General features: G+C 39.0%; 1 non-coding gene across 1 annotated transcript; it reads left to right on the top strand.

Moving 5' to 3' along the window:
- Positions 1-5077: 5077 nt before the first annotated feature.
- LOC138392718 (U6 spliceosomal RNA) lies at positions 5078-5188 on the top strand. Its single transcript, XR_011235003.1, has one exon. It is a non-coding gene; the product is annotated as a U6 spliceosomal RNA (small nuclear RNA).
- Positions 5189-11625: the final 6437 nt, after the last annotated feature.

The following is an 11625-nucleotide window of genomic DNA, read 5'->3' as shown; positions in this document are numbered from 1 at the left end:
TAGTGACTTAAACATGTGATTAATAGTTCCTATATTGCCTTTGTCACTTCTAATCTCTAATCTCTCTGTCTTTCTCACTACTTTCTTGGAGATTTCCACCTCTTCTATTGAATTAGAAAAATTTCTGCCATTCAATCTTTTCTGTCTCATTCTTTGTTACTTTCAGAAAACATCTTGCTCTTGTTTCAAGGATGCTAAATCGTCTCTAATATTTCCAAACACAGTAATTATAGTTTTGAAGATCTGTTTCTGCATTGTTCCTGTTTTCTCTGAGTTCCTTTCCCTTTTTAAATGTCTGATGATCCTTGAATTTCTCTTCATATTTAAGAGTGAGGCACTAAAAAAGGTAATTGGGACTACTGGTGGGTTTTTCAAAGTAATGAATGGGCAGAGATCTTATCATTTGGTATGGGACCTTCTGTGATCACTTATCTGTAGGTCTTTTCTATTGGGATGCCTGGTTTCTCCAGAGACCAACCTTCTAATTTCCTGTTTGGGGTGTGGATGCCTAACCATCAGTATTCTTGACAGTATTTGGAGGAAAAGGACTGGGGACTCACCATACAGTGTGTTGGCTTTCATTAGCTTTTCTGTTTTTTTTTTTTTTTTCCAATTTAGATAATATTGAGATGAAGCTTTTCTGTTTTTAATAGGCCACATCCACCTGATGTCCTAAGTCCAGAGTCTTTTTGCTCTATCAGATGATAAACTTCTATCTTCATTAGGGAGAAGGAGGGAGAACTGCCTGCCTGAGTGGGTGATAAAGGAATATGGGGCCTGTTTGCTTTTCAGACAGATTTTCAACAGTCCTACTGTGTTCGGCCTCATGTGTACCCCTGCCAGGTTATTGGTACAGTAGTCCCCCTTATCGGTGGGGGATACCTCCAAGACCCCCAGTGGATGCCTGAAACCACAGAAATACTGAACCCTGTATATACAGTTGGGCCTTCTGTATCCATGGGTTCTGAATTCATGGATTCAACCATCTGTGGATTCAAAATATTTGGAAAAAAAATGGTATCTATACTGAACATGTACAGACTTTTTTTCCTTGTCATTATTCACTAAACAATACAGCATAATAACTATTTACATAGCATTTATATTTTATTAGATATTATAAGTAAGTAATCTAGAGATGGTTTAAGGTATACAGGAGGATGTGCTAGGTTATATGCAAATACTACACCATTTTATATAAGGGACTTGAGCAACTGAGAATTTTGGTATAAGAGAGATGGGACCTCTCTTAGACTGTAGGGGGTCCTCGAACCAATCCTCCATGGATACTGAGGGATGACTATACTATGTTTTTTTCCTATACAGTACATACGTGCCTGTGATAAAGTTTAATTTATAAGTTAGGCACAGTAAGATATTAGCAACAATGACTAATAATAAAATAGAACAATTATAATGATATACTGTAATAATAGTTTGTGAATATGGTTTCTTTCTTGCTCAAAATATCTTACTGTACTGTACTCACTTATTTTTTGGACTGCAGTTGACAGTGGGTAACAGAAACCCTGGAAAGCAAAGCATGGATAAAGGGGACTACTGTACTCTAGTTCCTGAGTCTTTCTGGGGCTTGGGTCTGGGTTTATTGGCCCTCTCACACACTGCAAGCATTTTACTTTTAACTTTCTCTGGTTTGCTGAATTAATTATCACCTGTCCATCTGCTTTCAGCTTCTAAAATATAGATATCATCTCTTATTTACTCTTGTATCATCTCTAATCTCTTGAATAGGTAGGTTTATGCCTTCCTTTTTAATCCATCAGCTGGCATTTTAGGGGGAGAGGGCAGGAGAGCAAAGAAGGGAGCAGAGGTTCAATCCTTCATGATTCACTGCAAGAACATTATTTCTTTAGTGCCTCTCCTCCATTTCTCTAGTCTCTCTTTTTTTGAACCTTTAGACGGATGTTAGAACTTCTGAATCTATTCTCCACGTCCCTCTGTGTTTCTTCCTCACTTCACAGAGCCTTATTTCCGTGTGTTGCATTTTCAGAAAATTCCTTGGCCAAGTCTTTCAATTCACAAGTTGGCTCTTTAGCTGTGTCCATCCTACCATTAAGTTTTAATTTCAACAATTAATCACTTTTTATTTCTAATTTCTCTCATTGGTTGATTTAATAACTTCCATTTCCTGTTTCATGATGGTACTACCTGCCTTATCTCCTTGAAGAAGATATGAATTATATTTAAAGTCCTTTTCTGATACCTTATTAATTTTATTTCATTGGGTATAACTTCCTCCAATTTTTTGAGTTTGTTTCTCTCTGATGGTGTTAGAAACTTCTTAGTTCTTTGGTGATTCTTTTTTTGTGCACATCTCTTTATAGTTGATATTATTTACTAGATTATCTGTCATCTTGGCTTTTACAGCTCAGCTGGGGGAAGGGGCTACCACTGCTGTCAGGGTTACATTCTGTATTTGTTTTCGCTGAGACCTGGGAGTGGGTGGGTTGTGCTGCTTGTGAGGTATATGGGAAGTTTGTGTGCAGGGTGTGATTGTTCCCTATTCCCCGTGGGGAGCTTCCATGGGGCTACCACACCTCAGGGCATGGTCTTGCGTCTTCCTGAGGGAGAAGTTTTCTGTGTATTCCCACTGGTGTTCTAGGCTACAATTTCCCATTTCAATCTAATCTAGTATGATCTCTGTCTTTTAGCAAGTTCTCTCTGTTCATTTCAGCAAGCATTTATAGTTTTAGAGCATAGTTATTAATTTATTTATAATATACTCCCTGTTGTTTCTATGGTTATAATTGGCATAGAAGGGTAGACTTTAGTACCTATCGGTCTACCATCTTGTGACCAGCATTGGGTGTTTAATCTACATCAAATGCCCTTGTATTGGTGATTCTCAGACTATGAGAATAAAAGTCTTGTGATTCTCAGACTATGAATCAAAGAAGCAAAGAGTAGTTTAACCCATATATCCTGCTTTACCAGTTTGTTACAAAATTAGGCTACACTCTTCTTAATATTTAGATTAAACTATTCTGTGCCTCCACCCTGCCTGTTAGGATGTGTTCTTTCTCCTTCTCCAGGATTCTTCTTCCATGGTGTTGCTAACATTTCTATGGTATTTACTTTGGTGCAGACATTCTTCTAAATGCTTTTTATGTGTATTAATTCACTGCAACGTCAAACTCCTCAGGGAGGCTTATTAAGTTTAGTGGATTAGTACTTACTATCTCGGGAAGAACACAATCTGAAAATGCTCAGTCAGCCAGAAATTTCGTTTTCTTTGGCTGTTGTTGCTTTTACTCATGTGGTTTTGCTGGTGAATCTCAGGATGCCTGTAATTTTGCTCCCAGTCTACTAGGAGCAAATTATCTACTGCTAAATAATCTATTGAACACTGGTCAATCAGAGTATTCCATTGTGTTGGCCAGTTCTTGGTCCAGAAATGGATGCAAGGCCCAGGATGGACTAATCAGAGCCAAAGAGGCTTTTTCTGGGACATTGAGGGAAATAGAGAGAATGAAATCTTTGTGTTTCCATGCTGGCTGCCAAGATGGTAGACTATAGGCCTGTTGACTCCAGTGGCCCCCTTGGAGAAAGCCTATCAGAGAATAAAGCCAACATAGAGAAAAGCAAAGCTGGATCATGGTTGGGGAAAGAGTGAGTCAGCCTGAGTTCTGATATTGTTTGAACCCCTTGATCCAGCCATGCTTGAGGTCATACTAACCCTGACCTTTTAAGTTATAGGAACCAAAAATTATCTTTTATTTTTAAAAGCCACTTTGAATTGACTTTCTGTTACATGTGAACAAAAGAGTCCTGAATAATGCAACAGGTAAGGCAGAGGTACAGTCTCTAGGCTGGAGCCCCTGGGCAACTGGGGACTGGGTCTATGAAATAGTGACTTAAAACAATGTGCCAACATGTGGGTGGCATTCTTCCCAGGCAGTCCAAGATCTATCTGGACTGCAAGTGAGTTTGGATGTGGAGTGAATTTCTTGCTATTCTCACACCTGGGTCCTTTTCCAGGTGGTACTTTTCTCTGAATTTCTGGGACCTTCACCCCTCAGGGGCTGAAGAAACTTGACACCTCCTAGATTTTTTCATATTTCTAGGCCTTCTCTGGGTGAATTAGTCATTTTAAAGGGCACTGCATTTAGATATGGGAAGTCTGCCCAGTAACCGGCCTTATATTTTCACTTAGATTCATTATTTAATATTTCTTTCTTTCTTTATTGCTTAGGTAGTTAGAAGTAGCAAGCCTGTTTCTTTCCTGGAGAATTTGTTAGCATCTATATTTGGTCGAATTTTGTCTTAGTGCCTGCCCACTAAGCTTAGGAGGGTGACAAGACAGTTCTGTCTACTGGTTCTCCTAGAGGAGGTACTTTTAAAGTAGGTCACCTTGATTTGGCATCTTCTATTCAACTTGTATTCACAGATAATATTCCAAAATTTTCTGCCATTATACAGAGAGCATCTTGCTACTGGCCAGCTAGCGTATGGTCATTTTATAGTAATATTTGTTATCTTTGCAGTAGTTCCTGGTATCTGGAGGTGTTTTTGTGAGCAGCAGTAATGCTTTTGGGGGGGTGTATTTTGGATGGGGTTTTCTAAATCTCAAATCCCTCTAGGTCATTAATCTGTGAGCAGTTGTGGTCGCCATCTACCATTGAAAAGTGGCATGTGTCTCAACACAGTATTCCTGGCAGCAAAAAAAAAAAAAAAATTACTTAAAAGGGGGTTGTGTGCTTACTTCAGTAGCACATATACTATTTTTTTTTTTTTTTTTTTTTTTTTTTTTTTTTGAGACAGAGTCTCACTCTGTTGCCCAGGCTAGAGTGAGTGCCGTGGCGTTAGCCTAGCTCACAGCAACCTCAAACTCCTGAGCTCAAGCGATCCTCCTGTCTCAGCCTCCCGAGTAGCTGGGACTACAGGCATGCACCACCATGCCCGGCTAATTTTTTCTATATATATATTTTTAGCTGTCCATATAATTTCTTTCTATTTTTAGTAGAGATGGGGTCTCGCTCTTGCTCAGGCTGGTCTCGAACTCCTGAGCTCAAACGATCCGCCCACCTCGGCCTCCCAGAGTGCTAGGATTACAGGCGTGAGCCACCGCGCCCGGCCAACTATTAATAAAATTGGAATGATTTAGAGAAGATTAGCATGGCCCCTGTGGAAGGATGGCACACAAATTCATGAAGCATTCCATATTTTTTTCATAGAATTAGAAAAAACAATCCTAAATTTCATGTGGAATCAGAAAAGCCCAAATAGCCAAATCAGTCCTAAGCAAAAAGAACAAATCTGGAGGCATCACATTACCTGACTTCAAATTATACTACAAGGCTATAGTAACCAAAACAGCATGGTACTGGTATAAAAGTAGACACACAGATTAATAGAAGAGAATAGAGAACCGAGAAATAAAACCATATACCTACAACCAACTGATCTTTGGCAAAGCAGACAAAAACATACACTGGGGAAAGGATGCCCTGTTCAATAAATGGTGCTAGGAAAATTGGAGAGCCATATGCAGAAGAATGAAACTGGATCCCTATCTCTCACCATACACAAAAATAAACTCTAGAAGGATTAAAGACTTAAATGTAAGACCTGACAACATAAAAATTCTAGAAGAAAACTTAGGAAAAACTCTTCTGGATATTGGCCTAGGCAAATAATTTATTGCTTATTTCTTTAATTAAGAAAAATTTAAGACCCCCAAAACAAATACAATGAAAACAAAAATAAATAAATGGGACTTAATTAAACTAAAAAGTTTCTGCATGGCAAAAGAAATAATCAACGGAGTAAATAGACAACCTAAAGAATGGGAGAAAATATTTGCAAACTATATGTCTGACAAAGTACTAATATCCAGAATCTACAGGGAACTCAGACAAATCAGCAAGATAAAAACAAATAACCCCATTGAAGTGTGGGCAAAAGACATGAACACACATTTTTTCACAAGAAAATGTACAAATGACCAAAACATATGAAAAAATACTCAATATCACTAAACATCAGGGAAATGCAATTAAAACCACAGTGAGATACCTCCACCATTGTACCCCCGTCAGAATGACCATTATTAAAAAGTTAAAAAAACAATAGATGTTAGAGTGGATGTGGTGAATAGGGAATGCTTATACACCACTGGTGGAAATGTAAATTAGTACAACGTCTACGAAAAACAGTATGGAGATTCCTCAAAGAACTAAAAGTAGACCTACCATTCAATCCAGCAATCCCACTACTGGGTTTCTACCCAAAAGAAAAGAAGTCACTATATCAAAAAAGACACATTGAGTAATATGTTTATTGCAGCACAACTTATAATTGCAAATTGCAAAGATATGTAATCAATAACCTAAGTACGTATCAACTGATGAGTGGTTAAAGAAAATATGGTATATATATACCATGGAGGTATATTCAGCCATAAAAAAATGAAATAGGCCGGGCGTGGTGGCTCACGCCTGTAATCCTAGCACTCTGGGAGGCCGAGGTGGGCGGATCATTTGAGCTCAGGAGTTCGAGACCAGCCTGAGCAAGAGCGAGACCCCATCTCTACTAAAAATAGAAAGAAATTATCTGGACAACTAAAAATATATATATAGAAAAAATTAGCCGGGCATGGTGGTGCATGCCTGTAATCCCAGCTACTCGGGAGGCTAAGACAGGAGGATCGCTTGAGCTCAGGAGTTTGAGGTTGCTGTGAGCTCGGCTGACGCCACGGCACTCACTCTAGCCTGGGCAACAGAGTGAGACTCTGTCTCAAAAAAAAAAAAAAAAAAAAATGAAATAATGTCTTTCACAGCCACTTGGATGGAACTGGAATCCATTATCCTAGGTGAAGTACCTCAGGAACAGAAAAACAAATACTGCATATACTCACTTATAAGTGGGAGCTAAACAATGTGTATACATGGTCATACAGAGTAGCCTAATGGACTTTGGAGACTAAGAAAGGGGGAGGGTAGGAGAGGGGTAAGAGATCAAAAATTACCTGTTGGGTACCCTGTGCACTATTTGGGTGATGGGTATACTAAAAGCCCTGACTTCACCATTATGCAATTCATCCATGTAACAAGAAACCACTTGTACCCCCTAAATCTATTAAAATTAAAAAAAAAAAAAAAAAGAAAAGTGGCATGTAAAGTCAGTCACATCAAGATTTCACTGATCCATGTTCCAGAAATGTCACAACTTCTGCTCAGGCCACAGTGTCACCAACATTTAAAAAAGATTCAGTGACTTATTTTATAAAATAATAGTTTTTTAAAAAAATAATAAACTTTAAATGTTAGAATAGTTTTAGATTTATAGGAAAATTGCAAAAGAGTACAGAGGCTTTGCCACTAAGATTGTGAAATTTGTTTTAAAATTTTTAGGTTGAGTGTTCTCTCTGGGGTTATTTGTTGGTGACCCTGTACTTTCGTATAATGGCTAAGAGTCTTTCCAGACAGTAGCTGGATCTCAGTCTCTCTCATAATCTGAATGGATTATATCAAGAAACCCTTCTGGCCGGGCGCGGTGGCTCACGCCTGTAATCCTAGCACTCTGGGAGGCCGAGGCGGGTGGATCGCTCAAGGTCAGGAGTTCGAGACCAGCCTGAGCAAGAGCGAGACCCCGTCTCTACTAAAAATAGAAAAAAATTATATGGACAACTAAAAATATATATAGAAAAAAAAAAATTAGCCGGGCATGGTGGTGCATGCCTGTAGTCCCAGCTACTCGGGAGGCTGAGGCAGGAGGATCGCTTGAGCCCAGGAGTTTGAGGTTGCTGTGAGCTAGGCTGACGCCACGGCACTCACTCTAGCCTGGGCAACAAAGTGAGACTCTGTCTCAAAAAAAAAAAAAAAAAAAAAAAAAAAAGAAACCCTTCTGTTGAAGAAGCATTTTCCCCTCATTACATCTGTGTGGCTGTGGCTGCTTTCTGGTTTCTGGTAGGACATACTTCCGCACAGTCAGTGAAGTGATTTATCAGTGCAAATAGGCCTTTAAGGTTCCACCTATTAGACTCTGAGAATAATATGGGGGTGCACGATTTATGACTATTACTTTGTTATATACAAAGTATCAATGTTAGTAAAGTTTTTGTGGTTGTATTAGGTATGTCTTAAAATTGGATTTGACTTTTTCAGCGATCTTAAACCCAAATGGCCAAATATACACATTCACTCACCACTCACTCACTGACTCACCCAGAGCAACTTCCAGTCCTGCAAGCTCCATTCATGGTAAGTACCCTATACAGGCGTACCATTTTAAATATTTTATTTATACTGTACTTACACTGTATATTTTCTATGTTTAGAGATGCAAATACTTACCATTGTGTTACACTTGCTTACAGTATTCAGTACAGTAACATGCTGTCCAGATTTGTAGACTAGGAGAATAGGCCATATCATATAGCCTAGGTGTTTAGTAGGGTATACCATCCAGGTTTGTGTAAATATACTCCATGATATTTGCACAACGATGAAATCGCCTAACGATGCATTTCTCAGAAGGCATCCCCATTAAGCTACGCCTGACTGTATTTCAAAAATGTTGTGCTATTTCCTTCAGGCCTCCGTGGTTGCTGATGAGCAATCCGCTGTTATTCAAATTGTTTTCTGCCTATAGGTGTAGTGTTGTCTCTCTCTCATTGTTTTCAAGATTGTCTTTAGTTTTCAGAATTTGATTATGATGTGTCTTGGCATAGATGTCTCTGAGTTTATCCTGTTTGCTCAGCTTTTTGAATCTATGGGTTTAGGTCTTTTGCCAAATTGGGGGAAATTTCAGCTATTGTTTTTTGGAATACCTTTTCAGCCCTGCCCTCTTTCTCCTTTCTTTTTGTGATTAAAATGACATGAATGTTAGACTTTTTGTTATAGCCCCTCAGGTCTGTGAGATTGTGTTCATTTTTTTTTCCATTTTATCTTTGTTGTTTAGATTCAGAATTTCTATTCTGTTTTCTAGTTCACTGATTCTTTCCTCTGTCTCCTTCGTTCTGCTCTTAAGCCCATCCACTGAGCTTTTATCTTGGTTATTGTATCTTTCAGTTCTAAGATTTCCATTTGGTTCTTTTTAAATCTTTTATTTCTTTGCTGAGATTTTTTTATTTATACTTGTTTCAAGTGTGTTTGTAATTTTTCTTTTCTTTTTTTTTTTTTTGGGACAGAGTCTTACTCTGTTGCCCAGGCTAGAGTGAGTGCCATGGCGTCAGCCTAGCTCACAGCAACCTCAAACTCCTGAGCTCAAGCGATCCTCCTGTCTCAGCCTCCCGAGTAGCTGGGACTACAGGCATGCGCCACCATGCCCGGCTAATTTTTTCTATATATATTTTTAGCTGTCCATATAATTTCTTTCTATTTTTAGTAGAGGTGGGGTCTCGCTCTTGCTCAGGCTGGTCTCGAACTCCTGAGCTCAAACGATCCGCCCACCTCGGCCTCCCAGAGTGCTAGGATTACAGGCGTGAGCCACCGCGCCCGGCCTGTTTGTAATTTTTCATTGAAACTTTTTTTTTTTTTTTTTTTTTGAGACAGAGTCTTGCTCTGTCGCCGGGGCTAGAGTGCAGTGGTGTCGTCATAGCTCACTGCAACCTCAAACTCCTGGGCTCAAGTGATCCTCCTGCCTCAGCCTCCCTAGTAGCTGGGACTACAGGCGTGCACCACGCTGATTTGCTAATTTTTCTATTTTCAGTAGAGATGGGGTCTCGCTCTTGCTCAGGCTGGTCTGGAACTCCTGATCTCAAGTGATCCTCTTGCCTCAGTTTTCCAGAGTGCTAGGATTACAGGCGTGAGCCACTGAGCATGGCTTTTATGATGCCTTTTTAAAAATTCTTGTCAGTTGATTTCAACATCTGTGTCAACTTGGGTTGGATCATCTTTTCTCACTTACGTTGAGATTTTCTTATTATGTTGTTTCTTATTATGATGAGTGATTTTTGGTCATATCATGGACATATTTGGGTATTATGTTATGAGATTCTGGATCTTATTTAAATCTTTTGTTTTAGGAGGCCTACTCTAACACCATCCTGGTCAGGGAAGAGAGTATGGCCTCTTTACTGCCAGGTTGGGGTGGAAGCCCAGGCTCCTCAGTAGGCCTTAGAAACCTTTGGTTTCTGGGCTACCTCTGCAGTAGCCCAGAAACCAAACTGGCTGGAAGGGGGGAAAGCACCTTGTTACTGCTCCCCACATGTGGCGGGAGAAGGCCTTGTTACTACTGGATGGCAGTTAAAGTTGCAGCTTCCATCTTCACCTCCTCTGATTCCAGTGGGGAGGGTGAGTGGCACCTTGTTCCTGCTTGGTGGGAATGGAAATCCAGGATCCCCCTCATGGTTTCCCTTGACATTGTGCAGGAGAATGCCACATCACCACCAAGTGGGGATGAAAGTCTGGATCTCTACTGGATCTTGTCTGATACCGTCCCATAGGGGAAAGTTAGAGTAGAAGTCTAGACTCCCCACTCAGTGTTTGCTGATGGGAATGGCTGTGGGGCTGTGGTTCTTTCCATGGTGTTTGGCTGGCATAGGGCCATTATTGTCTAAAAGTCTTCTGTCTTGTCAAGTTACCCCTTTCCTAGTCTTCTGGCTAGAGGGAGCAGACTTTCTTAGGGATTTTTTTTTTTTTTTTTGTATTTGTTGGTGTTTCTAGTGGCTTCTCCAGCATCCAATTCCAGATATTTGAGGCAAAAAGAAAACCCAGGGAGTTCACTACCAGGTTAATCTTGAGGTCCCAAGGTCCCTACCTGATCTATCTTCTTCTCTCTACCTTTTAGAGTCTTTTTATGTTTGTTTTATATGTATTATAATGTTCATGGCTCTTAGCTATACTTAGTGAGAGATGTAGGAAGAAGTGCCTCTATTTCATCTGCAGTTCATTCCTTTTTATAGCTGAGTAATATTCCATTGAATAGAAATGCTACAATTTGTTCATTCATTTACCTGTTGATGAATATTTGGATTGTTTCCAGTTTTTCACTTTATGAAACAGTGCTGCTTTGAACATGTTTTAATGCTGTTATGAATATATGTTGTCAGATCTTTGTGTGGACAGATATTTTCATCTCTCTTAGATAAATAGCTAGGAGTGGAATTGCTGAGTCATATGTAATTGTGTGTTTAGTTTTATGAGTAACTGTCAAACTGTTCTTCACAGTAGTTGTACATTTTACTTCCCCACCAGCAGTGTTCAAGTTGGTCTACATCTTCACCAATGTTTGGTTTTAATAGTCTTTTAAGTTTTAGTCATTCTAGTTTTAATTTGCATTTTCGTGGTGACTGGTGATGTTGAACATCTTTTTATGTACTTATTTGCCATTCATATATCTTATTTGGTGAAGTGTCTGTTAATATATTTGGCCTAGTTTTTTCTTTATTGAGTTATCTTCTTGTTATGGAGTTGTAAAAGTTCTTTACATATTTTAAATATAATTCTTTTATTAGATATACAAATGTTTTACAAATATTTTCTCTCAGTATGCTTTGTATTTTCTTTTTTAAAAAACTAAAACAAATTTTTTTTATTGATGCATAGTAGATATATATAGTTTTGGGGTACCTATGATAATTTAATACATTCATATAATTTGTAAAGATCAAATCTGTGTACTTAGAATAGGCATCACCTTAAATAGTTGTCTTTTCTTTAT

Source organism: Eulemur rufifrons, chromosome 9, assembly GCF_041146395.1.
Source record: "Eulemur rufifrons isolate Redbay chromosome 9, OSU_ERuf_1, whole genome shotgun sequence".
In the NCBI taxonomy this organism is placed as follows: Eukaryota; Metazoa; Chordata; class Mammalia; order Primates; family Lemuridae; genus Eulemur; species Eulemur rufifrons.
Note: the sequence above shows the minus strand (reverse complement) of the source record. Positions and strands in the feature narration are given on the sequence as shown.